The sequence below is a fragment of the Trichosurus vulpecula genome, chromosome 2, assembly GCF_011100635.1.
Source record: "Trichosurus vulpecula isolate mTriVul1 chromosome 2, mTriVul1.pri, whole genome shotgun sequence".
Classification (NCBI taxonomy): Eukaryota; Metazoa; Chordata; class Mammalia; order Diprotodontia; family Phalangeridae; genus Trichosurus; species Trichosurus vulpecula.
In genome coordinates this window covers 298,497,128-298,524,659 of record NC_050574.1, presented here as the reverse complement: position 1 = coordinate 298,524,659, position 27,532 = coordinate 298,497,128, and positions in this window count along the sequence as shown.

The following is a 27,532-nucleotide window of genomic DNA, read 5'->3' as shown; positions in this document are numbered from 1 at the left end:
CAATGCTAATCAACTGAGACATGAGTAACCAATATACTTTCCCACTCACCACAGCAGTTTTTCTGAACCTTTTGATCCCTTTTCAAACCTTCCATATCACCCCTCCTTCCCCCTTTCAAAGCGTGCCTCATATTTCACTGAAAAAATTGAGAATGGCCCCCTTGAGATCCCACTTATCGCCTCTTGATCGCACATCTCTCAGATGCCTTTTGCAATTGTCTACTTTATTGCTGACTTACCTGAAGAAATGGTCCTTCTCCTTGCCAAGAAAGACCCTCTCTATACAGGCACGTGATCCTATTCCATCCCATCTTCTTGAGCAGATTGTCCCTTTTATCATCCCCACTCTCTCAGTTATCTTCAATCTACAATCAACGTCTCTATGTCTTTTCCTCTCACTCTCTTCTTAATGCTTTGCAGTCTGGTTTCCAACCTCACCATTCAAGTGAAATTTCTTAATTGCCAAATCTAAAGATCCTTTCTTAATCCTCATCTTTCTTGACCTTTTTGCAGCTTCTGGCAATTAGCCTCTTCTCCTTGACACTCTCTTCTCTAGGTTTTCATGACACTACTCTATCTTGGTTCTCTTCCTACTTATCTGACCACTCCTCCTTAACCTCCTTTTTCTGGAGCTTGATCCAGGTCATACCTGCTAATAGTGCGTGTCCCCGGGGCTCTTTCCTGGGATCTCTTTTCTTCTCCCTCTATACTATTTTACTTGGCCATCGCATCAGCTCCCATTGATTTAATTAAGAGCTCTATATTGATTATCCTCAGATTTACTCATCCAGCCCCAACCCTCTCCTGACCTCCAATCTTGTGTCTACAAATGCCTGTTGCACATCTCAAATCAGATGTTCAATCCATAGACATCTTAAACTTAGCTTGTTTAAATCTAAACTAATTCCCCTCCTCCAGCTCTCCCTTCTTTCTAATTTCTCTATTACTATTTAAAGTACTACATCCTCCTAGTCTTCTAGGCTCACAACCCAAATCTCCTCTTTTCTCCCTACTCTCTCACCCCTCCCACATAGTCAATCTATTGCCAAGTCCTGCCATTTTACCTTCCTAATATGTCCTTCATATACCCCCTTCTCTCCTCTGACATTGATGCTACCCTGGTGCAGGCCCTTGTTATCTCATGCCTGGACTCCTGCAATAGCCTGCTGGTTGATGTCTCTGCCTCAAGTCTTTCTCCAGTCCTGTCTTTCCTCCCCTCATCTGTCAAATTGATCTCCCTAAATTGAATGACTGACCATGTTACCCATCTCCTTCCAATTAGATAAACTCAGGTAGCTCTCTATCAACTCCCAAATCAAATAGAAAATACTCTGCCATTCAAAGTTTATTAGAACCCGATCCCTTCTTAAATTTCTAGTTTTCCTACACATTAATCACTCTCATATATTCCGCAATCTAGTGACACTCTCTTCCCTATTGTTCCTTGCATGAAACAATTTATTTCTGAACTCTGTGCATTTTCACTGAATGGCCCCATGCCTGGCATTCTTTCTTCTTCATCTTGGTCTCTTGACTTCTCTGGTTTCCTGTACATCCCAACTAAACTTTTACTTTCTATAAGAAGCCCTTCCTGATCCTCCTTAATGCTAATGCCTTCCCTCTGTTGATCATGTCCAATTTGTCCTGTCCATATCTTGTTTGTATGTTGTAGTTTGCATGTTGTCTTTCTCATTAGACCACAATCTTCTTGAGAGTTTTCTTTTTCTTTCTTTTATTCCCAGAGTTTAGCACAGGGTGTGGCATAGTCTGTGGCTTAATATTGCCTGTTGACTGACTAATGAAATCCTTATTCAACATTAAAAGAATCAGCACCCAGAACACAGGGAATGATAGTCCTAAGGTACATTAAGAGTACTGTGTTCAGCTCTAGATATCATATTTTGGGAAGGAAATTGACAACCTGTAGGGTATCCAGAAATGGTGATCAGGGAGGTGGGGAGGTCAGTGGGACAACCCTATACCAGGACTGATTGAAGAAACTGAGGATTTGTAGTTTAGATAAGAGGGAGGGAGGGGGAGGGAGAGGGGGAGGGAGAGGTAGAGGGAGAGGGAGAGAGAGAGAGACAGAGAGAGAGACAGAGAGAGAGACACAGAGAGAGAGACAGAGATGCAGAAAGATAGAGACAGAGAGACAGGGAGAGATACAGAGAGACAAAGAGACAAATGGAGACAGACACAAACATAGATGCAGAAGGGGAAAGAGACCAAAAGATACAGGCACAGAGACAGAGATAAAGAGAAAGAGAATAAGTATAGGGCACCTGCAATGTGCTAGAGAAAGGGCCTTCACTGTGACCTGGCTTCACATCCCATCTCTGATGCTTACCAACTGTATGCCATTAGACAAATCACTTAATCTCCCCAGGCCTCTGTTTCTTCCTTTGTAAAGTAGAGGAGCTGGTGAGATGAACTATCTCCAAGTATTTGAAGGAGCATGTGAAGCAGACTCAAGATATCTGTTTGCTCCCAGAGAACAGAATGAGGAACAATGGTTGGAAGTAGCAGAAGGGAAAGTTTCAACTTGATATAAGGAAAAAAATTCCTAGAAAGTTAGAGCTTTCAAAAATGGGAATGGGATGCTTTGAAAGAAAGGAAACAAGCATTTATTAAGAACCTACCATGTGCCAGACCCTGTACTAAGGGCTTTCTAGATATAATCTCATTAAATTCTTACAACAACCCTGGAAGGTAGGTGCTATTATTATCCCCACTTTATAGTTGATGAAACTGAGGTAGATACAGGTTAAATAAAACAGCCAATAACTGATTGATGTTGGATTTGAACTCAGGTGTTCCTGACTCCAGGGTTAGCATTCTATTCACTCTACCACCCAGCTGCCATGTGGTGGTAAAGATCTCTAAGTCACTTGAAGTCTTCAAGAAAAGGCTGAATAGTCCAGTTCCTGGGGATGTTATAATACTACAGAGAAATGAGCTTTACTGGATGGTCTTCCAAGAGACTTTTGTTGACTCTATCTTTGACTATCTTCACAGTGACATCACTGAGCATCAAAGGATATACTGACTTTGTTTAGAAGAGCTTCTAAAGTTCTTCATAAAAGTTCTCTACTTCTTTGTCCTCTGTTACAATGTTCATAAGATACAACCATCTTTATGCAATTCTCTTTGCCTACACTCATTTTGAACACTGCAAGGCAAGATAGCCAAGTGCTGCATGAAATATTTCCTGTTGTTCTTTGGCTCATGATGGAATCAACTCTGGCAAAGACTTGATTTTCTCCTTCAAGCAGAACCTATGAGCCATCATTCCATCTAGTTGTGCCTCCTTTACATCTTATGGTTTCATTAATGTGAGGATGTCAATGTGATAGCATTCATTTCCTCCAGTGATGTAACAGCTTGGCCTCTGAATAACCTCAAATTTAATGTACCAACATTGAAATGTTTATAGATTTCTAATTTTCTGATACTTGTGATTTTCTTCCCTTCCCACCCCCTAATTACTTTTCTTCTCTCTCACTGTCACTGCAGAAGCTGAGATGGGATGCTTAAGAACTATGACCATTTCATATTTTTCTGTGTTTCATTGGTTGCCATGGACAAATAATTTGTCACCTAGTAACTAACCTGCTGGTTCTGAGCTTCTCCATATTTTCCTACACTGATCCTTCCTCAGACAATAGACACAGTTTGTTGCTGGTTATATGATCAAAGCTTCCTGAACTCCACAGAATCTTTCAAAGTTGTGCCTTGTGGGCCTAGCCTTTGAGAAGCTGGGACTTCTGTGTCAGGATCAGATAGAGGAACGTGACTTTTGTGGAGGATAAAAATTGGATTGATTGTAAACTTAATGAAACCATTCCTTAAAATCAAAGAAAAACAATCTGAGGAAGGATAATGATCACTAAATAAATTAAATTTTGACAAAATAACATTTTTCCAAAGAACAGGGGGAAAATAAATTCATACACGAACTATAATAGCATAGTGAAAAACCAACAGAGGACAGGAGAAGAAAAAAATGTAATATTGAGCAATTACTTCATTAGGGTGTAATGATTAAGCTATAATATACTTAGTACATAAAATCAGAACCAATTTGCCCCAATTTATTTTTCCCCAAATGGTGTTTGGTACACATATAACATTCTGTGCAATCTTGATTTAACACATATAACAGTCTGTACAATCTCAATATAAACACGCTATATTTCCTACATAAATTTCAAACATGGAAAAGCTTTTAACTGCTACAAATATTTATTTGCCTTTTGGATCATTTATAATCTCTTAGAAATTATGCAGGCTATTTTGAAGTCTGAAGTCTTATTTTGTATATAGTAACATTTGCTACAGCTTTGCATAAAGCTGTTCTATATGAAGACAGAAAGGGAAATGAAAGAGATGAAACAGGAATCGGGTGAGTAGTGTGGTCTCATGACAAGGTATGAGGTGCAGACTACAACTTATAAACAGATGTTTGGTAATCTTCCTTGGCCAGGATGATGTGCTGAGATAGTAGGGGAAATGGCTTCCATGAGGCTTCTGCTTTTAACTCATTCATTCATTCACTCAACAAATATGGATTAAGTGCCTGTTGATGCAGAGCACCATGCCAAGCCCTACGGGAAATAGCAAATTTAGAGAAGCCATAGCATCATTCTTCACGGACCTTCCAGTCTATTTTGGGGATAATACAATGACATAAGCTAATTATAATGCATGAGAGTACATTATATGTGCATGAGAGTGTTATAAAACAAAGGGGGAAGGCTGTCACTGACTGGGGGCTCTATTCACTAAACAGCTAACTTCCAATAACAACATTGGGGCCCCCTAGTCCTGTGCCTTTTGTCATTCTTGTGTAATCTGGTACTGTGCCTGCTAGTAGAGATCTACCCAGACAACCAGGACTGATGCCTGCTGCTGAGCCCTATGAATCATCCTCTCTCCTTTTTGAGTTGGGCTACCACTGGCCTGGAGAACTGAAAAGATGATCCAGGGTGTGGAAAAAGAATTCAAGAAGGGAGATAATAGCTTGACAAAGTAAGTGATAACAACAACGATATTTATATAACATTTTAAGGTTTACAAAGCACTTTAACTTTATTTGATGCATATAACAATCCTGTGAGGTAGGATTATTATCCCCATCTTACAAATGGGAAAACTGAGGCTTGTAGAGGTAAAAATGATTTCTTCAGATTTACACAACTAGTGTCTGAGACAGATTTTAAACCAAAGACTTCATGACTCCAAGTCTAGCACTGTTTTTATTATGCTACTATCTATCCAATAGCTGACCAATATTGAACATTTGGCTATGGTTTGTCTAGACCAGGGATTCTTAAACTTTTTCCACTGAAGACACCTTTTCGTGTTTCAGCAGTGTTCCTCGGCAGTTGTGTAGCATGACGGCATGCGTGTTGCAAAGTGTGCATGCTTTATGTTCAGAACCATGGCTACAGTGATGTTGTACAATGCAACATGGGCAAGCGCTGCCAGAAACACCTCAGATTCATCACATGGTTTTTTTTTTTTTGCAGGGGGGGTAGGCAGGGCAATTGGGATTAAGTGACTTGCCCAAGGTCACACAGCTAGTAAATGTGTCAAGTGTCTGAGGCCGGATTTGAACTCAGGTACTCCTGACTCCAGGGCCAGTGCTCTACTCACTGCACCACCTAGCTGCCCCACATGTTTAATTTTTAATAAACTTTTGGTCATTGAGCATTCAGAAACCTTTTACTGTTGCCAAATTTTTCGTGACCCCATATGGAATGGCAACCAACAGTTTTAGAAGCCCTGGGACTATGTGCTTGAGTAGAATTTGCAAATTAAAATGCGTGGGAATTGTCTGATGTAGCTATTTGGCATAGTGAATAGGACATTGGACTTTGAATCAGGAAGACTTCAATGCTGATTCAGGCATTTGTGAGCTGTTTGGCCCTGGGAAAGTCACTATCTCTCAGCCCCAGTTTCCTGATCTGTAAAATGGAGTTAATAATAGCATTTGACTTACAGAGTTGTTCTAGGGATCAGATTTTATACATATAGATATCTATATATAAACCAATGTCTATCTATCTATCTATCTATCTATCTATCTATCTATCTACTTGTCTAAAGAGACAGACACAGAGAGCTTCTCAACTGTAAAGTCCAAATAAATGTGGGTTTATTATTATCATGCCAAGTATTTTCTCTGGACTAATGCTTTTGCCTGACTTCTGGGTTTTTTGTTCTAGAAGATTGAGGTCTCTAGAAATTCACTATTAACTAATTGAGACATAACTCTCTTGTGCGACACCATATAGAAGGCAACATAACTCATGTCATGTATTTGAGATGTTAAATTAATTCATAGATGACAAATCCATAATGAATTATTCAAGCATATTAGGAGGATATTGCTAACTTTCTGAGGTTGCATTGGGAATGCCAACGACCATGTTCTTCTACAAATAATCCTTTTGTTCAGCTATAGAAATAGGGACTGGATCTTTGATTTCACTGCTACAGGGAACTCCCTAGAGAGGAGGAAACTCCCTTTACCAATACAATACTTCTTTGTATCTTATTGTCTTAGTTGCCTAGAGAACTGAGAGGTTGAATTAATGGCCCGGTGTGTGTCAGGGGGACAACCTGAACCCAAGTCTTCCCACCTTTGAGGCTGGCTCACTATTACACCATGAACTATCTGGATATATCAATACCATAAGGCATACTAATTCTGCCTAAGCTACATAGCTATTTCTTTTGTTTTTGTCACTTAACTTTCTCTCTTGCCTTTACACACTTTCTGATACAACCAAACTGATTTACTCACAGGTCCCAAGTTTCACCTCATTGTCTCTTACTGCCTGGCACTCCCCACCTTTACAAGACTTGATCTATGAAGTTCTTCCCATTCTCACTAAGTTTCTTCTTTCACCAATAATTTTTCCTTGATCTCCCAGTTAAAAGCAATTTCTCAGACTTTGTATTTCCCTATAACCCTTTGGTTTCATCTCTCTTATGGATTTTTCACATTCCAATTTGTATTCCACTTATTTTCTTGGTTTTCTCCCTTTTAACCTGTATACTACCCGGGGGGCTAATCTTTGAATCATCGATGCCTTGCACATAGCAGATTCCAAGGAAAGGATTCCTGAACTGAAATGGAACCTTTTTATGTCTTCAGTTCATTTGTAAATGCAGTCCAGGAAACAAAGATTTCAGACTATTTGGGTTAGCATCTTGTTTCTCCAGGTGCATATCAAAAGTACATATCTTTATAGTTTTCACAGCATAGTTGCATGTGAGTTGCTTTAAAAATCATATTTTAAATATACGAATAGAGCTAACTATTTGAAGGAAAATTGTGATGAATGCTTCTGTGATTTATTTGTAAATGCATATATCTTTTTAACGCTTAGATCTATTCATATTGATTTTTCTCAAAGTATGACACATGTGGATAACAAAAGCATTAGACTATATTTCTGTTATAATTAGCGATAGGCAGCTAGGTGGTACAGTGAATAAAAGTTAAAAATTCTGGGCCTAGAGTTGGGAAGAAGTGAGTTCAAATCCAGTCTCAGGACTTACTAGCTATGTGACTCTGAGCAAATCATTTTAACCTGTTTGCCTCAGTTTCCTCAACTGTAAAATGAGAATAATATTAGCATCTACCTCCCAGGGTTGTTGTGAGGATCAAATGAGATAATATTTGTAAAGTATTTAGCACACTGCCTGGCATACCCAAGTAGTCTGAAATCATTGATCCTTGGACTGTGTGAATAAACTGAAGACATAAGAAGATTCTGCTTTAGTTCAGGAAACCTTTGCTTGGGATGTGCTTTGTGTGAGGCACTGATGATTCAAAGTGGAGCCCCTCCAGTAGGATGCAGTTTAAAAGGGAGAAAACCAAGAAATTGGAATGTGAAAAATCCATCAGAGAGACGAAACCAAAGGGTTATGGGAAATTCAAGGACTGAGAAACCATTCCTAACTGAGAGATCAAGGAAAGTTTATTGGAGAAAGAAGAAACTTAGTGAGGACATAAGGAATGGGAAGGACTTCATAGATCAAGCCTTGTAAGGGTGGGGAGTGCCAGGCAATAGGAAAGAATGAGATGAAATGTATTGCTTAATAAATGCTTATTCCTTTCCCTTCCCCTTTTCCCAATGCCTAAGTAAGTACTTTTCTTGTTGTACTTGTGATTTCAATACTAGTGGATGGAATTCTGAAAAAGAAAATTCCTTCTGCCAATATAGATTGGCCCCTGCTCTGGAACTTGAGGTCCTAGCAAGTTGCCTGAATTGTAGAGGTTACTTGACTTGCCCTAGATTGTGCAACTAGCAAGTGTTAGAGATCAGGCTGGATCCAATTGTTTTTCCTGACTTTGCAGCCAGCAATTTATGTTTTTCCCAATATGTGACATATCCTCTCCTTAAATAAATTCACAAAAATAGATTCACATTTATATAGCATTTGAGGTTTAAAAGCAAACAAGCAGATACCTTTCTCAATAAAAATCTTCTTAATAAAAATTGTAAGGTGGTTCTTCCAAATATTATTATTCCCATTTTAAAAATGAGGTAACTGAGGTTCTAATAGATCTACGTAACCACCATCACATATCTAGTAAGAGTTTGATGTTGAATTTGAACCCTGGTATTCTGATTCCCCAATGCTAGCACTTTATCAGAAAGGGTGTATCTTGTAGTTATCCCCAATTAAATATGTCCATTGCCCACCCATCTCCTCCCTCCACAGTCTTCCCCTCTTCCCAGCTTTCCTGTTTCTGCCAAGGGCACCACCATTATCTCAGTCACCCCCACTTACTACCACGGTGTCATCTTCTATTTTTTATTTAGAGTCCCCCAAGATTCACAATCTATCATCAGAGCTTGTCACTTTTACCTTCACAACATCTTTAAACTTACCTAACTACACAGTCCCCATCCTTTTGTAAATCCTATCAGCTTTTACCTGAACTATCCCAACAGCCTTCTAATCTTTCTCCCTTCCTAAAGTCTCTTCCCACTCCAATGCATCTTCTACTCAGTTATCAAGCTGATTTTCCTAAAGTGTAAGTCATACAGTGTGTCATACAGCCTCCCCTTTCACTCCCTCCCCTTCCTAAATAAACTCCAGTCATTCCCTATTACTTGTAAAATCAAATATAAAACTCTTTATTTAGATTTTAAAGCCCTTCATGTTATTGTCCCTTCTTACCTTCCTGTTTTTTTTATACTTGATTCAACTCCACAAAATCTACAGTCTACTTTCACTGGCCCAAGAACTGTTCACTACACATGAGGCTCCATCTCCCATCTTCATGAATTTGCACTGTCTTTTGTCTGTGGTTGGAAAGTTCACCCTCTTTAGCTCTAATCCCTAGTCTCTCTAATTTCCTTTAAAATTGAACTTTAATTCCACCTTCAGGAGGCCTTTCCTAGGTGCCTTCACCCTCCCCTCCCAAACCTCTCTCTACCATCAATCTTATCCTAATAACAATAATAAACAAAATAGTAACTAAGATTTATATGACGCCTACACATAGCTAAGTGCTTTGCAAATATTATCTCATTTTATCCTCACAACAATCCTGGGAGATAGGTGCTATTTTTTGCAGATGCGGAGACTAGTGGGATAGAAGTTGAATGGCTTTCCTGGGGTTACACAGCTAGTAAGTGTCCGAGGTCAAATTTGAACTCGGGTCTTCTCACTCCAGGCCAGAATTCTATCCACTGATTCACCAGCTGCTCCTCTGCCATTACCTTCCAATTATGCTTATGAGTCTTGTATACAAAGGAGGCAGCTAGGTGGCTCAGTGGGTAGAGCATTGGGCTTGGAGTCAGGAAGACCTAGATTTTAATTTCTGGCTGTTCCACAAACAAGACACTTCATTTCTTTGCTATTTCCTATGCTTGAAATGCTCTCCTTCCACATCTCTGCCTACTAGATTCCTCTAAGTCTCAACTAAAATCCCATCTTCTATAGAAAGCTTTTCCCAACCCCTCTTAATTCTGGTCCCTTCTCTCTACTATGTTCTGTTAATCCTGTATATGTCTTGTTTGTACATATTTACTTGTTGTCTCCCCTATTGGATTGTGAGCTCTTTGAAGGCACACACTGTCTTTTCATTCTTTTTGTTTCCTTGGTGTTTAGCATGGTGCCTGGCACATTTGTCATTGTTTTTGTTGTCATTGAGTCGTTTCAGTATGTGTGATTCTTTGTGACCCCATTTGGGATTTTCTTGGCAAAGATACTATAGTGGTTTACCATTTCCTTCTTTAGCACATTTTACAGATGAAGAAACTGAGGTAAACGACTTGCCCAGGGTCACACAGCTAGTAAGTATCTGAGGCTGGATTTGAACTCAGATCTTCCTGACTCCAGGCCTGGCACTCTATCCACTGTGCCACCTAGCTGTCCTACCTGGTATATAGAAAACATTTAATAAATGTTTACTGATTATCAATTGGGTACCTGGAACATGAGCAATTCAAATAATTCAAGGTCCTTACCCTCGTGCAACTTCCAATTTTATAACTATTAACCAATTATTTTAGTGCTAGAAGATACATGTGTATATATATATATATATATATATATATATATATATATATATATATACATATATACACACACATATATATATATATAAAGACAGAAAGGTAGCCAGGGTGTGGAGAATTAAAGTTAGGGTCCACATTCCTACCTTTATTGCATATATCTACAAGCAATAAAATTAATTTTGTTCTATTTTCTAGCAGATAATAGCTCAACAACCATGAGATCAATGGGGATGCCTAATAAAGATGAAGATTTGATACCTAATTCAGAAATGAGATTCCCATGAGAGATGATGTGCCGAACTGAGATAATGCGTCAGAACACAAACATGTGCCATTCAATAGAGATCAGCAGATGGTTTCACAATGACATAAACAGATGACATCAGCACCTATGACATATGGGAGGTGTAATTTGCCTTGACCACATATATCTCTAAAAGTGGGCCCCATAATCATATTCCCAGGTAACACAGATTCTTTACTTTTGTGGCTTCTCTGACCAGTGGTGGAGCAATCAGTGGGAGAGAATACTCCCTTGTGTTCTGATGGGATCTTTTCATTCCAGTTCATTGTCTATGATATTTAATTAAATGTCTTTGTTTTGAAGTAATGTCATAGTGTCATAGGTTTAGAATGAAAAGAACTTTAGAGATCATCTACTTTGACCCTTCATTATACAATTAAAGCAATTAAGGTCCACAGAAGTTAAATGGTTTGCACAAGTGAATAAGTAGCAGAACCAGGTTTTCAACTTATGTGCTCTGACTCCATACCAGCAATCATACAGGTACACCATGACACTTCTTCTGGCTAGTAAAAGTTAACACATTAATTGCTGTGTATGTGAGTGGTCATAATAATGGTTCTGAGCAAGTGAAAACTGTAAGATTATGGGGTCAACTTTTTATGAGGCAGATGTTAAGAATCCTCCAGATGCAATATTAGAATATACACTATTACATATGAAGTACTTTAGAGAGTTACTTTAAAAACACCAAATGAGATCTGATAGGAAAAGTTACTACTGACCAAGGGGATCAGGAACCACTCTATGGCATGTAAGATACTTAATTTGAGCTTAAAATTGTAGGTAGGACCTGAGTAAGACATAAAGGGGAGGGAAGACCCTCTGAAGAGAAGGAAGAGCTTGAGCTAGTCATAGAGCCTTAAATCAATAAGTTTAGCTGGAGTTACAGAGTGACTAGAGAGGAGCAAATAGAAAAAAGCTGGAAAGCTAGAGTGCTGTCACATTGCAGAAGGCCTATAGGTCTGGCAGAGGAGTTTGCTTACCAGTTTGTAGAAGGGAAACACTGAAAAGTTTTAAGTCAAAAAGTAGTGTGACCAGATCAATACATAAGACAGATTGTTCAGACAGCAGGATGATGAGGGATGAGTTGGAGGTGGGAATAGAATGGAGATGGGAAGATACATAGAGAAACTGTTATGGTATAGTATAGTAGTCCCGGAGGATGCTGCTAAGGGGTGATGAAAGTGGGAACAGAGAACAGGTTATAAAGGGGAGGGCAGAATCAAAGATAACTCCACTGTTAGGTAGGGAGAGCAGTAATTTGATTCTGCAGGAATACAAGTCAAAGGTCATTAGTCTATCATATCCAGCTACTAGCTATATACAAGCAGCAGAACAAAGAGTACCCCAGATCTGATTGGTAATTTTTGACCAACTTATTATTCCTCTGAGCCCAAACTTCCTCAGGCTTGATATTTGGGTTGAAGTTAGTAGTTCAGTTCTTATTATATTCCAACTTGCCAACACCAGAGCTGTGTAGTTTACCCCAGAGCTTCACTTAGGCAGACTGGAAAAGCAGAGTGAATCCTGAGAGCTTTCTCCCCAAACTCTCGTGTTAGTAGCTGTATCTAAAAATTTGCATTCACTACAGTTTACATTCACATGAAGGCAAGAGTGTTGGTGTCATGGAACAGAAATCTAGCATCAAAGTCACTGAATTCCAAAAACACAGAGTAACTGGCCCAAGTTCATATAATTACATAGTGGAAGGGCAGGGGAAAGAACCCACATGTCCTGATTCACAATGCAGGGTGTTTTCCACCAAACTACACTGCCTCGGTGAGAAACATTGGTCATTATAACAAATGTCTGACTTGTATTTCCATTTGGGAGCCACATTGGATTGATTACCTTTGTTGGTGTTCGAGTAGATCAGATATCTTAATAGCCTCTCACCTCCAAGCTCTGGTTTTCTTTCACTCTGGAACAGGCTACATTACTTTATCCTCTCCTGTCTGAAAATTCCCATTTTATTTTTATCCCTTTGCAAGCTGATGTTTTGGTAGGGGCATTTAATTTTCAGGTCCTGTCTGTGATTGAATCTGTATGTCTCTTCTACCACCACCTTTTATTTTATTTTTTCTCTTGGCACATATTGTCTTTATCTCCATGTCATTAGATATTTCATTCTCCAGACTCTTTTCTCATTTGTAACCTATCACTTGATTTCATTATTTTCTTTCAGTCTGGGACTTGTTTTGAGTAATGTGTTTTTCTCTTACTTTTCTCCCTGCTGTCTGTCTTCCCAGGAAAATAAAGGGGAAATACAAGGGAAGGGGAAGGTGAGGAGCCTTTTTTTACCAATAGTGAAAAGCAGATTCTCAGCTTGATTGGGTCTGTGTCTCCTTCCATTTTCTAGTTCTCACAGGATAAGCACAATCTGCACAATCCTGGTCATCATCACCCAAATCCCAGATTTGCACAAATCTCCAGAAATTTCTCAGATTGCTGGGGTCCCATAGTCACCCTTCTTTACATCAATTATTTAAAATTAATTCCACAAATGTTTGTCTAAATGAATTGGAAAGAAACTTAGGAGCCACTTGCCCTGATTTCTTTAACTCCTGCTGTGAATCTCTAGTTCAGTGATTCTCAACATTGTCTAGTTTGAGGAAGTCTTTTGTCAAAATTATTGCTCTGAATCTCAGGGTCCATGTTTTTCAACATTGCCTAGTTTTAGGAAGCCTTTTTAACGTCAAAATTATTTTCAGATTCCCCCCAATGACAGTAGTTGCTTTGAAAAAATATGTGCAAAAAAGGTTCTATGAATTCAGCTTCATTTTTAAGTGAATTTCTATTTCATTAATCAAAATAATGCTTGAAAAACAGGAACACACATATGTGTAAAAGAGACTATTTCATCTATCCATATATGTTCCATCCATAGTGGCAACTGATAGTGCAATAAATAATAATAAATAGTAACATTTATATAGTGCTTACTAAGTGTCAGGCACTATCCTAAGTCCTTTATAATTATTATCTCATTTGATCCTCAAGCAACCCTGGGAGGTAGACACTCATTTTACAGATGAGGAAACCGAGGCAAAGGTCAAGTGACTTGTCCAAATCTCACATATCCTGAAGAGGTCACAGGATTATAGATTTAGAACTGGAAGGAGCCTGAGAGCTCATCTAGCTAAACTACTTCCTTTTACAGGTGAGGAAACTGAGGCAGAGAGAGCTTAAGTGACTTGTCCACGATCACAAAGCGGCTGAGCTGGGATTCAGACCTAGGTCTTCTGACTCTGGGCAGCTTGGTGCAGTGGATAGAGTGTATATTACAAGAGAGTCATGTACCTCTTTGCAGGCCAGGCAGTATCCCTTTGATCTTCGTTTAGCTAGCGTACCTTCTGTAGATGGGGAAGGGAGAGGAATATGCTTTTCTATGGCTCCTACTATGTTCCAGGCACTGAGATAAGCACTTTTATAAAATATCTCATTTAATCTTCACAACCCTGAGAGGTAGGTGCTATCATTATCCCCATTTTATAGATGAGAAAACTTAGGCAAACAGAAGTTTAAGTAACTTGTACAGGGTCACATAGCTAGTAAAGAACTAAGGCTGGTTATAAACTAAGGTCTTCCCGACTCCCATGGATAAAGTGCTGAGCCTCAGGCCTAGTCAGAAAGAAGATAGTCCAAATCCAGACTCAGACACATACTAGCTATGTGACCTTGGGCAAGTCACTTAACCCTGTTTGCCTCAGTTTTCTGATCTGGAGAAGGAAATGGCAAACCATTCCAGTATCTTTGTCAAGAAAACCCCAAATGGGATCGTGAAGAGTCAGACACGACTGAAAAACAACTGGACAATGTTAACAACTTCTCAGTCCAAGTCTGGCCATCTTTCAGCTGTACCTCATTGCTTCCTAAGTTCTGCTCCCTTCAGAGCAGCTCCTTTGGGAAAGTGTCGAGCTTGTGATTCTAATGATATGGCCGATGCTCAAAACTTTTTTGGAACTCTTCTTTGGGAATTGACTGCCCTCTGAGCAAAGTTATGATCATATAACAAAATTGAACAAGCCATTATAGTTACCTAGGGGTTTTATTTGTTACCTATAATTGTTTTTCCTAGCCCTTTTTATTCCCCAAAATGACTTTGAATATTCCTAAAAATTAATGGGTCTTTAAAGATCAAAGTTTCTCTATTATGTGGCATTTCAATTCAACAAATTTCCACTTCGGTGTAAGGGGCTACAGTAGGCCCTGGGGATAGAAAGGCAAAATGGAAAGAACTCCTAGCATTAAGGAGATGACATTCTATTGGAATATTCTTTTTTTTTTTTTTTTGGAGTGGAGAAGGCCAGGCATTTGGGGTTAATTGACTTGCCCAAGGTCACATAGTTACTAAGTGTGTCAAGTACCTGAGGCTGGATTTGAACTCAGGTCCTCCTGACTCCAGGGCCAGTGCTCTACTCACTGCACCACCTAGCTGCCCCTCTATTGGAATATTCTTTCAACTCTGTCTGTTATGAGAGTATGGTCATAGGATCATAAATTTAGAGGAAACTAGACAATGCAATGGGTAGGGAGCTGGACTGGAGTCAAGAAAACCTGAGTTTAAATCTGGCTTGTGTGACCCCAGGCATGTGAAGTAACTTCTGCCTCAGTTTCCTCAGCTGTAAAATGGGGATAATAATAACAGCTACCTTACAGAGTGGTTGTATCAGATAAGATGATATTCATAAAGCACTTAGAACTGTGCACGTAGTAGGTGCCTAATTAAAGCTTGTTTCCTTCCTACCTTTTATCATCAGTCCAACCCTTTTGTTTTGCAGCTATTAGATGTTAAAGTATATGGTATAAAGAAGCACAGTTCCCGAGCATTCAATATAATTTTTAAGAATTTCAGGCAGTGACACAGACTGACACAGAATTCCTAAATTTCAGAGTTAGAATGAACTTCAGAAGTCATCTGTTCCAAATCATTCCTATGCCCATTCCCAGCACGTGGTAATACAACCTTTATTTGGAGACTCCCAGTGGGGCCGTAGGAACCACTGTTATCTCCCTACGTAGACTATTCCACTTTCTTTTTTATTCAGTCACCAATAGAAGCGGGCAAGATTCCTAGTGAGTCTGTGCAATTTAATGGGGTAAGATTGGTACTTTCATACCAATAAAAGACTGTGGGAAGATTGGGATGAGATTAAGGAGTGGCAAGTAGCCTGGAGTGGGCCAGGTGTAGACAATGAAGGGAGTTCAGTGGTAGGACCACAATGAAAGGACAGCTAAAAGGATGATGGAACATCTAGGTAGAAATGTGTGGGAAAGTTCAGGGGCAAAGACATGGTCTTTTTCTTTTAAGGGTCCAGGTCCCATCCCCCATCATTCCACCCTCGAACAAATGAGACCCAAAATCTTTTGGGTAAGGGGCGAAGGTCTCAGCTTATGAAACTGCTTCCTGCTGTCAAGGGCTATAGAGATGTCGGTGCCTGGAGGGGGTCCCAAGAAGGAGTTTGACTGAAACTGAGCATAGGATGCATCCAGGTGATGATGGGTAGACATGAGCTGGTACCCACTGTAGGTGAATGGCCTGGAGTCTGGAAGACAAAAATCTTCCACTTGTGGCTGGAGAAGGAGTTGAAGGGGTCAGACAATTCCCAATAGAGGGCCATCAATATGTTGTGTTTTAGGGGTTCAGAATGCTATTTTGATGCCAATAGATGTGGGCAAGATTCTAAGTGAATCTGCAACTTCACTTGCACATAAGTATAATTGTTAGGAAGTTTTTTCTTGTAGCAGACCTAAATTTGTTCACTTTTGGCTTTCACCCATTGCAATTAGCTCTGCCTTCTGGGGACAAACTGAACAAGTCAATCCCTCTTCTACATAGCAGAATTTTATGTATTTGAGGACAGCTATCATGTTCCCCTGTCTTTTCTCCAGTTTAATTATCTCCATTTCCTATTTCCATAACCAATTCTCATATAGCATAAACTAGAAACTTTTTATCATCTGAATTGATGAAATCACAATTTTATTGTATAGAAGGGGACTTAGAGATTATCTAAGAGACCCCTTCATTTTACAGAGAAGGAAACTGAGTCTAAGAGAAGGCAAATTACTTGCCCAAGGCCATGGTGAGGCAGTGAGTAGCATAGTTGGGTTTCAAACCGAGGTCCATGGTCCATTCCAAGTCCACCATCCTACGTCATGTTTGCCCTCCTTTGGATGATTTCCAATAACATTTCTAAACTGGGGTGCCCCAAACTGAGCAATGCTATAGAGATGTTTTTCCAGGGCAGAGGACCTCAGAGGACTATTGCCTCCATATTCCAGGAATGTTTCTCTCCATACAGCCAAAGATCTTATGACATGTTTTCAGGGCCATATCAAAAAACTGGTTTGGGATGAATTTGCAGTATACTAAGGCTGGAGGCCTCAGATCTTTTCTTATACAAATTAAAGCCTAACTATGCCTCTCTTAGCATATATATGTATATATATTCAATATATATACATATATAAATATAAAAACACACGCACATACAAATACACATATATACACACATATACTTTATATATTATACATATATATGCATATATATTTAAGACTATGTCTTGTATCTGTGAAGCAGATTTTTTGATCCAATAGTAAGACTTTACATTTGCCTCAATTAATTTGAATTTTGGCCTGAGATTCTAGCCTACTCAGATACTTTTGTATCTTGACTCTCATCCGGGATGTTGGCTATCTTTTGAGCTCGGTGTAGTCTGTAAATTTGATAAGCATGTTTTCTGCACCTTTATCCAAATAACTGATAAAGAAGTTCCATTTCTTCATGTCTTTGTTATCCTTCCTGTCTTGCAGGTAAAATATCCCTGTCATCTGGTTCTGGACCATCTCAGATATTCCATTGTACAGAGCTTTATAATGTCACTATTAAATCAAATACACTCAGCCATTTGTTTCAGTATTACCACTGTTACTTTATCTTTACCCTAAAACACCAGAAAGAAAATCATCACTGCAATGTGGTTTTAGTTATACCTTTTACCATCCTGTGGTTTTTCTTGTTCCCAGTATTCAGGACCTACAGTCCTCCCCCATTTCCTGCCCCCCCACCTCTCAACACAGACAAAACATATTAACACACACACATTCATACTATATTTCCTGTAGCTATGATGTTTTATTTAGCTTGCTCACTACATAATAAAGAAAATGTCAGAGTAGAATCAGCCCTTTATGTCCTGTGGGGAACTAGCAAAATGCTGTCTGTAGGGCAGAATAGAGAAGCATCCCTACCTTTCCTTTCTGTAATCTCCCATCCATCTAGGCCAGTATACCTGGGCAAGCTATTTCAGGCCCAGGCAGGCAAGGTTTTTTTTCATTCTGTTTTAACAGATCAGATATTTCATTTTTAAATACACCATTTTGTTTTACTAAGTCATTGATTAACACTGATTAAGTATACAACCTCTAACCCCATAGGGCTTCACATGGTGGGCAGTAGATTAGGTAAATAAATATAACCAAGAGTTAGATAAAGGCTAAAAACAAAGCACACACCAATAAGAAGGAAGATAATTTTTGGTGACTGGGAATATGACCTATTTTAGCAACTCTCTATTTTTTCCCAATCTAGTGCCTCATTCCTCTATTAGATATCTTGTCTTCCAAATGAAATACATAAGCTCCTACATCCTTGGGACTAAATAATCTAAATTTTTAGTTAAAATTATAAATGCTCTTCACTTTCTGTGCCTTGGGGTGGGTAGTGAAGGAAGGGCCTAAGGGAAGGAGCTGAAAAAATGGTAGTGGTGATGGGGTAACAGAGGTATAATTTTTACTGAAAGTCAGCAGCTCAGAGTTAGATTGGTTGCTCCCCACTTCCCAGTAGAGCTCCAAGCAACATGGTGTATTAGAAATTTCCTTGCTTTTTCATGACAATGAATAGCTAAATCATTTTGCTCTTTTGAGCCTTAGTTTCCTTGTGTCTTTAAAAAATGTGCGTTGGTGGTAAGATTGGATAATAATACTTTCACTATTTGTTTTTTATTTTGCTGTAAGATTTTCTTTGGTTTTTTTTATTTTTGAATATAAACAATAAATAAAACGAATATTTCCAAATACACAGGAGAACTGAAAAAAAGATGGGGATATGTGAAATTTATTGTGTACAGCTTGCTGTCCTTTGTAAATAACATGTAATATTCTATGCTGTATTACTTCCTTGTCATTCTGCTTCATAAGACTGTTCTGAGGAAAGTGTTTGGTAATTTTTCAAATGTAGTAATGTGATTTGCTATTACTCCTTCTTCGCCTCTTCTGAGTTGAAATTCTTCATGCTCACAGGGATATCCCTATACCTGGGAGTAAAGTCCACCATGCTGAAAGAGACTGATTAAACTGACTGTTAATGATGATTAATAATAATTAATGATGATACTGATTGTCACAGCCATATCAATGGCAGGGATCTGTATCAGTTGTCAAATGACAAGATAAATCATGTTAAGTTGATTTTTCTGAGGTGTAGCCCTTGACTTTTTTTGGTTGGGGGACAGTCAGGTTCCTCTCTGTGGAAAGATGGGGCATGGGTCCTTAGGATATGACCATCCTTTTTATCTATATGCCCTCTCCCTATCCTATAAGTGATGTAAACAAACAGCATCTGACTGATTATTTGAGAAGAGAAAATAAAGTAAGACATGAGAAATGGCTGGAAGTCTAGATTTCTTCATAAGATAAAACAGGTAATCGTTGAGTAGAATTGTCTACATTAGGTAGGACAGAAATCTGTTAATTTCTGATGAATCACCTGAGCAAGGTAGGTGAGAAAGCTTCCAATATAGCATCACCCCCAGGAATGCTTTCTAACTTTCACTCGCACTGGTGTGTGTGATTCCCGGTAGGTGACTGCTACCTCTGGTTTTAGGGTCACTGTGTGAATGTACTTTGAAAACTAGAGTTCATGAGTCCCTGCTGGAGTGATTCTGTAAACAATTAACCATCGACATAATTAGTTCTCAGCAAAGTCATTTAATAAGATGGTATTGTTAGAATAACAATTACAAAGCATGGTGTAGGGGCAGCCAGGTGGCACAGTGAGTAGAGCACCGACCTTGGAGTCAGGAGGACTTGAGTTCAAATCCAGCCTCAGACACTTGACACACTTACTAGCTGTGTGACATTGGGCAAGTCACTTAACCCCAACTGCCCTGCCTTCCCCTCTCCCCCCCCAAAAAAACAGTGTAAAGTTCCATAAACATATACAGTTGGAGTAATGGGGGCAAATTTAGAGTGCAATGGTAGTGAGGCACACATGTAGGAAAAACTTGTGTCACAATTGTGGAACTATAGGATTTGGATGGAATTTCTCTCTTCATAGAGTTCTACATAGCTTTCCTCTCTGGGCAGATTGTTCTGTTTGGAAACCAAGGGTCTGCTTCTTTCTCCAGCTCAACTATTGATTGATAGAGTTATTTTTCTCTTCAGTCCGAAACCAGCTTCCTGCTCAGCTACTAGAGGTCACTCTCTTTTAAACTGCTCCCTCCATGGAGTTTTGTCTCTCTGTCTCTTTAAAGTATGTCTCAGCTTCTTTCTGGTTAGTCTTTCTACTGGTTGGTCAGCTCCACTTTGAAATCTTTTTGGCCAATGGTAGAGCAGGGAATAGAGAGACATAATCTCCTACTCTACAAAGGCAATTCTCCCTAAGGAGTAAGGTTTCTCCTCCACGACCAGCTGCCAGTTCTAACATCCTCAGATTGACTCTTCGATTACTGCCTGAGATGTCTTTCTCTGAGAGAATATGCCAACTGCCAGACTCCATGGCTGATGGAAAGGAGGGATGGGAGGTGAGAAATTCCCTTTCTTCTTCTAGGGACCTCTTCCACAGGCAGCTCCTAGAATGAAATCTGACAAAAAATTTAAAGCTTGTATGTCTTGATGGCTTTTTCTAAATGAATGAATGAATGAATAAATAAATATGCCTATATCTGTATATATACATGCATACAAAAATATACATATATACATACATATCAAAGAGGCAACAGATTCTGTTTTCTAGCCACTATAGTAAGGGTTTTCAGTGTGATCAGCTTCATTCAATGGTCAAGGACTCAGGTGTGGGGAAACTGTAACCTTGAGACCACATGTGGCCTTCTATGTCCTTGGGTATGACCTTTTGACTGAGTCCAAGTTTTATAGAACAAATCCTTTTATTAAGGAGATTCATTCTGTGGAGTTTGGATTCAGTTAAAGGGCCTCACTTGAAGACCTAGAGAGGGCCACATGTGACCTTGAGACTTCAGGTTCCTCATCCCTGGCAAGGCCCTATTATCCTCTTAAGTTGATTAAGGAATTTCTCCCCATCTTGTGGAGTTGTAGCAAAACTCCTCAATGCATCTTTTATGCTCTAAAACAATCTCTTCATCATCTCTACCACCAGAATTCTTCCCAACAGGAAAACCATTTGCCATCTCAATTAGTTGTAAGAGACATAGAGAAGTGTGAATCTATATTTAGGCAGGTAGGGAGAGCAAGAACAATGATGTCACAGGTGTGCTAGTAAATGTTTAATAACTAGTCCTCCAAAAACAAATTAACATACACACAATACACTTTTAAGTTTAATGTGTCTTATTCATATTTTCTCCATCATTTTCTTAAATCTAGAAAATCAACAAACTAACAAGCCCTCATTTGTAGCATTTGCTGATTTCTGGGGTATAAATTCTAACCTTGATAATTTAACAATTGGCTGTCAGGTACAATCTGGTTCCAGGAGGCCTCTGTCTGCAGAGACTGTATCATATAGGTGTTTCTTCTAGAGATAATTAATAACAACTATGTGTTTGTAAAATGCAGTCTGGTTTCTTTCATGGAGGGAAAGTGAAAGCAATGGAAGAATGCTTTTCTATTCTGCCTTATCAGGGAGAGAGAACTGCTTCTTGAAAGAATGGAAGAAATACTTTAAGAGGAAAAGAAGATAAAGAAGCTAAAAGAGAATCCAACCTGTGTCGAGAGGGTGGAGAGTGGAATAATGTGGCACGCAGAAGGGCTGGAAGGACAATGAACCACTAGAATTATGTAATATCCTTAAACACACACACACACACACACCCTATAAAGTTTGGAGCTGGACATTTTTGAGAAGGAAGCAACCTCATTAGCTCCATGGAATGTTGATAAGGATCCATAGTTGTTTCTAGGAGGAAGGATACCCATTACCGGCCACAGAAAGTAGAGATGAGCACTAATAATGGGGAAATGCCTACTGAGGGACAGAGAAATGGCCGCACACTGAACTGGCATGAGTAATTGGAAGCATTCTGTCTTTTTGAAGCATGTATTTGCAATGGAATAGAGAACATCCAGAGTCTCATGAAACCTGAACCTACTTTTGGCGATTCATGTAGAGACAAAAGATAACAATAAAAGGAATATAGAATGCCTCTCTAGGGATTAAAATGTCCTGTGAAAGAAAGAGAAATTTTAAAGATTGGAGTGATATTTTAATATACTTAAAAATTGAAGCTTAGTAGCAACAGTATTATCATTGTTATAATCATTCGCATTGTCTATAGTACAAAGCAATATTCTCACAAAAGTCTCATAAGGCAGGTAGAGCAAGTATTAATATCCCCATTTTACAGGACAGGAAACTGAGGTCCAGGAAGGTTAAATGGTTTACCCACAGTTATATAAGCTAGTATGGACTGGAGTATATGACCATTAACAGAACTCTTTTTGTAGATCCATGAAGTTAGAAGAGAAAAAAAATGATCCAAGAAGTAAGTAGATGGCAACGAAGATAATGTTAGAGACACAGTAAGAAAACACCTATTGCACCTGATGATTTCAAGTTGCCGGACCAGATAAAACACACACTAGAATGGGACAAGAATTGACATATGTAATTGCTAAGGCACTGCTCGTGGTTGATAAAAGATTATAGTGAATAGGAGAGGTAACAAAGAATGTCCCCTTGGAGAAGGGCAAATGTACTGATCTCTTCCCATCTCCCATCCCCACTTGACCCTTCCCCCCAAAATGAAGAGAAATGAGTCTGCAAACTATAAGTCTGTGATCTGGATTTCAATTTTTGGCAAAATTCTAACACTTAAAATTAAGGATATGTTTAGAATACTTTGGATAAAGAAAAAAATGACCATAAAGAGGCAGCATGGCTTTATCATTACACAGGTTATGCCAGACTAATATCATTTCCTTTTTTATAGGGTTACTAGTTTGGTTAATGATATTCTATCTCAGTGGATAAATATATTTAAAACAAAATGGATGTTATGTGAATATTAGTATACATTTTTGGAAATGTAAAATGGACTGTAATTGATTTATAAAATATCCTAGCCAAAAAACCGGCAGTATAATGCTAATGAAACATGGAACTCATCATTCTAATATAGCTATGGAAAGGTAAAAATATTTTTGTCAAAAACGAGAAAGAATTGATAGATGTATTCAAACACATGATAAGCAGGTTAAATATTTACAGGAATAATTTTTGAACCCATATGCATCTCTTCACTGAACAATAATAAAGACTGACAATAGGTTCATGCCATTGCTCTTGTCTGATAACAACTGGAAGAGGTTTATCTCCAGACAGAGTCTAAAAATGACTAAGATCCAAAAATGGAATCAAAAGATCTTTACTGGGTGACATTCACATGAACTCAACCAATAACATGTCCACCAGCAAATGTTAAACAAATGTCTGAAACATGAAGATTTATTTATAGAAACATAGGGCATTCTGACAATTCAGGACCAGATCATTGCTACCAAGAATTATAGGTGGTAACTTAAGGTTAACATTAAGCAGCTTGGAGTAATTGGTCGATATGGATGTGTAGAAAAAAATATTAGGAACTGTCCAACATCACTTCAGGCTGCAAAACTGAGCAACCATCAAACACATAGTCTGTTGGTTAGGATTATACACCAGAAGTGTGTTATAGCAGATAGAAAGTTGCTATCCTAAAAATACAGACCTCAAAATATTCTTGAGAGATCAACAAATACACTGCAGTGGAACTGAATCATTATCACAAAGACAACTGCTGCCCACAATTTCCTGAGCATCACATTGATCCATAAACAATTCAGAATAGTCATAAACTCAATCACAAGAAGCAAGGTATTTGATACACCTGTGTAATTGTCCACAGAACATTCAGCATAGAATAATTAATAGCAAGATAGGGACTTGTCTCAGGATTGTTTCTTAACTCCACCAAAAATATGAGAATAATAATGCAAATAAAAAAATAATAATCCCAACACTAATAACAGATACCTGTATGTTGTTTTAAAGTTAACATTTTAAGGCGGTGCTTTACAAACTTTATGTAGTGACGACCAAATTTATATGCACACAAAACTGTTGTAATCTAATACTTTCCATAAAACATTTATACAAATAATCCTTAGCTTGTATTTTTATTTGAATAATATTAAGAATTATAACTTTTCTAACAACATATCAGATATTTATTGATAAAATCTGTTATAAATGTCATGTTTATAATTTATAAAAATTAAAATCATGATACTATTGTTTATTTAATCTTGGCCACCAAATTCAGAACTTTCCCATCCTTCCAGGAACCCAGGTTTCAAACTCGGTGTAATCTTCCATTTCTCATTCTCACTCACTCCCCCATATCCAATCAGTCATTAAATCTTGTCATTTCTATCTCCTTAACATATTTCACAGACATCCCCTACTTACTATTCATACAGCCACTACCTTAATTTAGGCCCTTATCATCCCTCACTTGGTCTACTACATTGCCCTCCTATTTGGTCTCCCTACCTTGATCGTGTTCCCACTTTGCCTTATCTTCCACAGAGTCACCAATGTGATTGTCTTAAAGTTCAAGACTGATCATGTCAACCCCTTACCCCTGATGCACATATCCACTCCACAAATTGTGGGGACTTCCTAATACCTCTAGAATCAAATATAAACTCCTCTGTTTGATATTTAAATATTTTCACAGCCTGGTCCCTTCCTTCCTTTCTAACCTTCTTCTATCTTTGTTATACTTTGAAATCTGGCCATATTGTCCTCTTAGCTCTTTTAAACTCATTATATATCATCCCTATTCCATCTTCATACCTTCAAATTTTCTTTCTGTACCTGGAGGCAACTCCCTCTTCACCTCTCTTTCTTAGAATTTCTTGTTTCCTTCAAGATTTAGCTCAAATGACTCCTTCTTCCTGAAGCCTTTTCCAATTCCTCCTCCCCCACCTCAGCTGCTAGTGCAGTGGCTCAGTGGATAGAGTATGGGGCCTGAGATCAGGAAACCTAAGTTCAAATCTGGTTTCAGACACTTACTAACTGGGTGACCCTAGTCAAGTTACTAAACTTCTGTCTGTCTCAGCTTTCTCAACTATAAAATAGGAACAACAGTAGAGATTTCCAGAATCCTTATGAACATCAAATAAGATATTTGCAAAGTACTTGGTGCATAGTAGATATTTAATAAATGCACATTTCTTTCCTTCCCCAAACTACCTTGAATTCATTTTGCACATAACTACACCCACACCCACACATGTGTGTGTCCTATCAAAGTTTCTTAAAACATGGTGTGATTTATGACATTGCTAGTCACAATTCTTTTCTCAAACACAAATTAGGATCTAAATTTTATCTTTATAATACCTATGATACAAAACTCAATTTCATATAATAAGATGGTATAAATGGTAGTGATATTTGTGTCACTTTGTTTGATAAACTAGAAAATGTTTTACTCTCCTAATTTTCATTTCAAATATTTGTTTTTAAGCAATATCACAGGACATGTTGATTAACCATTCTTATTCAGATGGAGTAATGCCAAATGGATTGTTTGTTCCATTTAAATGATTTACATATACATTCACATTTAGATAAATGTATTTTAAAAATAAGAATTCTTTCTGTAGACTTTTCAAGTGATTAATATGTATATTATTCTCCATTTTCTTTGCAGGATAGGTATCTTTAAAATTGAGAAACATATCAAAATACCATTTTTCAAATTTATTTCCCTTATCTCTAACTTTTTCATAAACTTTTTCATATTTCTGTATCAGAGTATACATTTGGGAAATTGAAAAAAAAAACAATGCACTAATTATGTACATTTAGGGAGAGAATTTTATTATAAAATTAATTTTCTTTTTCTCTTTCTTATGAAGATAAAGAGTAATTTCTTCTTTTACCTTATTCATTCTTTGAAAGTCTTAAGAAAGCAAACATATTTTATAACAATATAGAATGCTGTTTTTCTTGTTTGCATATTTTTACACAATTTTGCAAATAACCTTCCAGTTTTTTATGTAGTTAGTTGTTCTTATGAACTTGAAAAACTATATGTAGCTTCTCGTTTATATTTTTCAATACAAGTGATTGTATTTGAAGCTTACTCTGTCCAACATTACAGAATGTCCATAATTTTGGTACTGTTTTATAATTTCTTGATTTCTCATAAAGTCGCTAGTTTCCACTTGCTCCATTGTAATTTTTAAGGCAATATTTTCTTTAGTGGTCTTTTGCACTGCCATTTCCATTTGGCTAATTCTGCCTTTTAAGGCATTCTTCTCATCATTGGCTTTTTGGAGCTCTTTTGCAGTTTGAGTTAGTTTATTTTTAAGGTGTTATTTTCTTCAGTATTTTTTGGGTCTCCTTTAGCAAGTTGTTGACTTGCTTTTCATGATTTTCTTGTATCACTCTCATTTCTCTTCCCAATTTTTCCTCTATGTCTCTTACTTGCTTTTCCAAATCCCTTTAGAGCTCTTGCATGACCTGAGACCAATTCATATTTTCCTTGGAGGTTCTTGATGTAGGCTCTTTGACTTTGTTGACTTCTTCTGACTGTATGTTTTGATCTTCTTTGTCAGCACAGAAAGATTCTATAGTCTGAGTCCTTTTACACTGCTTGGTCATTCTCTCAGCCTTACTTGTCATTTGAGCTTTTTGTGAGGGTATGACTGCTTTCAGAGTAGAGAGTGCTATGTCCCAAGCTTCAGGGGTTTTGTGCTGCTGTTTTCAGAGCTACTTCTACTCTGAGGTGGTATGATTTTTTTGGGGGAGGGTCTATGAACTACCAGGAAGACTCCTTCTCCACATCCACAATAAGCTCTGCCACACCAGTGCTCCTCCTCCCCCAAGGACTGCCAACCATGACTGAGACCCAGATCCAAGCAGATTAAAGCAAGAGAACACTGCCTCAGCACCAGCAAAGAGATCCCTGTGCTCCTGCTCTGATCAGCTGCTTGATTCCCCCCACCTGTGGGCCTGGAGCTGCGGAAGCAGCCCCTGCTGCTGCTGCCACAGCTGCTCCCCTGGGGTGGGGGCTGGACCTCATATTTCTCTCACCCAGGTCCAACAGTTTCCCCACTGACCTGCTTAGTTGTCTTTGATGTTTGTGGGTTGAGAAGTCTGGAAATTGCCATAGCTCAGTGATTCAGGGCCCTTAGGCCTGCCCCCTCAGGTCTACTCCAGCCTGGTCTCTTCAGGCACAGCCCATGCTGGGCTGTGCTCCACTCTGCTCCCAGAATCGTGTGATAGACCCTTACCAGCCACCATCCAGGCCAACTTGTTTCCATCTATTATTTCATAGGTTCTGTAGTTCTAGAAGTTGTTCAGAGTCATTTTTACAGGTGTTTGGAGGCATTTGGGGGAGACCTCAAGAGAATCCCTAT